Here is a 5740-nt window from a genome sequence, read left to right on the forward strand (position 1 = left end):
GGTCACTGCTTGGAATCGAACTCGGAATCTTGGGGTTAGTAGCCCGCACTCTTAACCACTACGAGCATATGGCATAGTGGTTAAGAGCGCTGGCTACTAACCCCAAGATTCCGAGTTTGATTCCAAGCAGTGACCTGAACAATAATAATAATAATAATATCGAAAAATACCTTAGGAATGAGAACCCAGGATCGAAATTTCCCCAAGACACCTGAAGAAGGCTGGAAGGTATATCTACAATGAGTGTTGCAGTTGATTCAATCAATGGAACAACCTGCTTGTGAAATTAACATGCAAGCGGCTGAGTATTCCATAGACACACATACCCTTAGAATAGTTCTCAGATAGATTCAGCATGACACGGAATGTGAGAAGGCTAGCCCTTTGAAATACAGATAGAACTCACTTTTGACAGCGAACTGGACAGGAGCAATGTGAAATAAAGTGTCTTTCTCAAGGATACAATGTATTCATGACCTTCTGATTGAACTCAGGACCTTATGATCGTAAGCCCAATGCCTTAATCACCAACCCACGCAACATATATTAACCATTCAAAAACACACCAAGATTGTTAACTTCACTTAAACATTTATTATTTGGTGTCAAAATTTTCGTCACACCAACTGCAACCTATTCACATGCATGATTCCACTGCAACATATCAATGGAGAATGCAGTGGAAGATTTTGGCACCAAGCAATAAATATTTAACCATTTTCTTACTGTATTTATTTTGAGATGCTCTGTGTTTCTCTCAATTATTTTAGAAATAACAAAGAATTTAGTAAAATAACTTAGTTATTGTTAAGCTAGTGTAGGAACGTTAATTGTGACTAAGGTTTGTTGGAAGATTTTAATTCAAAACTTATGAAAGCAAGATATTTGTACTACAGAGCCAGAGCCGGTTTCAGCCAGGTTGGTAAAGAAAGGGTTCAGTAAAGGTAACAGTCTTTGTGCTTTTTTGAATAGCTAATATGTATCTTCCACAGTATAAAAATAACTATTTTAATAATTACACTCAGCTGGCAAAAACAAACCAATCACTGAATCACTCAAAACAGTATTAGCAATATTTTTGTAGCCCCTTTTAAGAGCCATAATTTTTGTGTAAATAACTCGATATGACAAACTAATGAATCTCAGTAAGCTAGAAAAATAAGTGTGAAAAGATAATTAAATCTTGAAATAGTTAAGCTTAATCGTTTATATACGGTTAGGAAAAAAACATCTTCATGTAATCCTGATGGTTAAAATTTCAAATGCCCTCAATAGACTGAATTCATTTTCTACTTGAAAACAGTTGATTGAATTCAGGTATATTTTTCTTTAGGCTTTTGCACTCATTTAGTTACACTTTACTCATTTAATTATATGACACTAATGAGTTATTAGCTTCATAAGCTGTTGTTTTTTTTTTTTACCACATTTTCTTAAATTTTCTGTAGACAAAAATTGAATTTAGTCAAATTATAACGGAAGTTAATATGAATTTAAGATGCAATTATAATATTTAATTGCTTTCTGAATCAGTACCACCTGAACTAAAATCAATTGAATCCATTTGTGTGGGCTGCGAGATGTATATTAAGGTGTTTGGTTGCATGAGTTGTTAGGTGTTTCCTCTGTTTGCCGGCACGAGGCCAGGTCTGAGTAGAGAAGGGCTAAAGTTAACCAGCTAGAAACCAAGAGGATTGGATGGCAAAATGTAATATCACAATATCACTTTCATTTGAGAATGGAAGCAAAAGAATTAGTTTTCCTTGCTGTTTTGTTCATATAACAAAAGCAGTCAGTTGTGTTTAGCATTTGAACTTCCAGTATTTAAGACGTCGGCATTCATGAATTTGTTACTAAAAGAATGTGAAATGCACCAGAAAACCAGTTGAGGGTATCATTGTTTGCATTTTATTATGAGCATTATCAAGGTGCTGAGCTGGCGGAAATGTTGGCATGCCAGGCGAAATGCTTTGCAGTATTTCGTCAGTCTTTACATTCTGAGTTCAAATTCCACCAAGGTTGACTTTGCCTTTTATCCTTTCGGAGTCAATGAAAAATGTATCAGTCCAGCACTGGGGTTGATGTAATCAACTATCCCCCTTCGCTCAAATTTCAGGCCTTGTGCCTATAGTAGATGTTGTATCCATAACCAAAGCACTTTATTCTCAGTCTGTCTGGCTTTAAATAGGGACCACATGGTGTGATTAATTATCTGCTGAAAACAGCAGTAGCTGCACCATTTTATGTATCATTTGGTTGTAGTGCTGATTTGTAACATAGAGAAGGATGGTTTCTGTTGGGTGGATTTGCCTTCAATGAACTGCATAATGACAGTCTGTTGTGATGCTCATAATGATTTAAGGGGCTCTTGTTTCTAGGATACATTATGAGATGCTTGAACAGAGGTGTGTAGATTTATGTTGCATCCAGGAGGTAAGGTAGAGAGGAAGCTCTGCTAGGTTCCTCACAAACAAAGAACATATGTATAAGATTTTCTGGGTTGGGAGCATGGTTGTACTCTTTGCTGAAAAATGGTTTGATAAGATAGTCGAGGTAGTCAGTCTGTGATAGACTACTTAAGCTTCGACTAGCGCTGCAACATGGATTAGCAACCATTATCTCAGCCTATACCCCTCAGCCGGGGCTACCTGAGGAACAGAAAGACTAATTTTGTGACTCTTACAGACTGCCTCATTGACGTTGGCAGGGACCTTCTCTTTGTGGCTGGTGTCTTCAATGGGTGACTTCAGGATCAGGGCTAATGGCTGCCCTGAAGACAACTAGTGTGGAAAAGAAGGGTCTGGAAGCTTAAGGATCCTCTGAATGGACAGAGATTAAGAGACAAGTTTTTGATAAAAAAAAGAGGAGGTGTAGCATCACATAATGTGGAGGACAACTGTTGAGGGAGCTTGCATGGTGGCAACAGATTTGGAACCAGGCTGCTGAAGTTCTGTAATGCAAATGATCTTATGATCTGTAATATTAACTTCAGGAATCCTGCCAGTCACCTGTTCACCTACCTGTCTGGTGGGTACACTAGTCAGGTTACATTCTCGCCAGGAAACAAGAAAGATGGCTACTTATAAATGCCAAAACTTTCCCAGGTGAAGAATGCACCCCACAAAATAGGTTAGTAGCTAGTGACTTCAGGATCAGGGCTAAATGGCTGCCCAGAAGACAGCCAGTGTGGAAAAGATGGGTCTGGAAGCTTAAGAATCATCTGAATAGACAGAGATTTAGAGACGTATTACTTGAAGGTTTTGATAAAAAAGAGGAGGTCTTTACATTCTGAGTTCAAATTTGTTTGAGGTTAACATTGCCTTTCATCCTTTCAAGGATGCTAAATATGTACCAGTTAAGGAGAACTGGGGTCGATGTAATCAACTTACCCGCTCCCAGAATTGCTGGGCTTGTGCCAAAATTTGAAACCAATATTAGGTCTACATTTGAAGGTGGCAAACTGGCAGAATTGTTCGCATTCCTGGCAAAATGCTAAAGTGTAAAGTGTAAAGACGGACAAAATGTTGTTGAGTTCAGATTCTGCTGAGGTCTGTCTGCCTTTCATTCTGTCAGGGTAGCTGTTATCAACTTACCCTCTCCTCCAAAATTGCTGGCCTTGTGCCAAAATTTGAAATCAATATTACCTCTAGTTTCAATTCTCACTTGTAGCTATTACAGTCCTCTTACAAAATTTAACAAAGCCTCCCAGAAAAATATGCCTATTGTAACACCATTTTCTCCTCTCTCTCATATACTAAATGCCTAATAAGTAATGTTTTCTCTATGTAATAACTCCTTTCTTTCTTTCTTTCTGTAGATGCTAAGAAATGTTTTGAAAACCAACTTCCCATTATTGACCATTCCATCACCAGAATTTGTCGGTCGCCTCATTGTCTCTAATCAGTGCACAGTTATTTCACGTTTGTGCCGTATCATCTTTGAGTAAGTTTCACTGAATCCTTTCATGTTTCTGCTGATGCTCAGAATTGCTTGTAGGAATTTTACTATCTGTGTTTGTGTGTATCTTGTTTTTATAATCTAATTATTTTCCATTCTCATTGTAGGGTTGTTTCTATTTATTTAAGCTTTATAAATGTTCTAAAAGCAGTGGAATACATCATTGTCATTTAGGGTCCGTTTTCTAAGCTGGCATGGGTTGGACAGTTTGGCAGTATCTGGCAAGCCTGAGAGCTGGACCAGGTACCAGTCATCTATTTTGGCAAGATCTCTATGGCTGGATGCCCTTCTTAGTGCCAACTACCTTACAGGGTGTATCAGATGCTTTTTACATGGCACCAGCTTGAATTCAAAATTGATAAAGCTGTTAATAATTATGTGTAAATACTGAATTAAAAAACGATTTGGATGAAAAAAGCCCAAGGCTACCTGTGGGACTTGAATTCACATCATTTATTAACATGATAGATGTTCTACCATTGGATAACAGCATTCCTTTGAAGTTCTCCATCAATTGTAGAATTCTTTTTTCTTACCAGCAAGTATTGAAGGTAGTTTATGTGATGGCCTAGTGGTTAGGGTGTTGCACTCACAATCACCAGATTGTAGGGTCAGTTCCTGGCCCTGGAGGCATGTTGTGTTGTTGAGCCAAACACTCCATTTCCTGTTGCTCCAGTTCTGTGTGGGGGCCAGCATATGCAGCATATGAGAGAAACAAGTAAAGGATAAATTATGCATCCTGGACTACATTATCTAATATGCATTATACCTTTAAGAAGGTATGATTTGGTTTTGATACAGATTTGATACCTATTTCTAGAGCATTCAGCAATTGTTCAACCAGGTTCCTTTAATGAATGAAAGATTTATTTTACTTGTGCCGCTTGTCTTTAAAAAGTCTGATAATTTTATTTACATAACTTGTTGAAGCTAGGTTGATCTGCATAAATATAATTGCTATTCAAATGGTCTAAACACTTCATATTTTCCAAAATCTTCAACCATGGACACCTTCTATTGAGTTAGTAAAATTTAGCATAGATTCTTTGCGAAAACAATTGGATTGGATTGGATTGCCTATGTTGTGTCCACTGCAGGATGGAGGCTTCAGCATGTTCTCTCCACCAACCATGGTCTGATGTGTAGACCATGGATTTGAGCTTGTGATCGTACTGGTTTGATGAACCTACTCTGCCACTCCTGGCTCGACACAGCTTGGCAGAGGGGGGGTGCAGTTTTTATACTCTTATCCAGGAGAAATTAAGTCAACTACATTGACCCCACTGCTTAACTGGTATTCCGAAAGAATGAAATACAGAGTCAACTGCAGTGGGATTTGAATTCAGAACGTAAGGACAGATGAAGTACCACTAAGCATTTTACCCAGCATGCTAACAATTCTGCCAGATTGCTGCCTTATGTAATAATTCGGATCTATTTTAAAACGGGGGCCACAGTATTTTCTTAACGAAACACTTTGAAACTTGGAACATTGGTAGAATGTGTCATATAAAACATCTTTTTCTCTTAGTCTTCTTAACAAAAAAAAAAGAAATCCCTAAGTTATTCCATGTTAAAGTTGTCGTATTTCTGTAATTTCAACCAATCACTGACGTCCATTCAGCCGATATACATTAAGTGCCGACTACATAAACAAACGATTCTGAAACAATTCTATCGGTGATAAAATTATTATTTCCTTGTCAAAAAATGGCTGAAGCATATTGGCAGTAGTTAATAAACCTTTCTATTATAGGCTAACCCTAACCCTAACGCTAGGGTT

The sequence above is a fragment of the Octopus bimaculoides genome, chromosome 10, assembly GCF_001194135.2.
Source record: "Octopus bimaculoides isolate UCB-OBI-ISO-001 chromosome 10, ASM119413v2, whole genome shotgun sequence".
NCBI classification, from domain to species: Eukaryota; Metazoa; Mollusca; class Cephalopoda; order Octopoda; family Octopodidae; genus Octopus; species Octopus bimaculoides.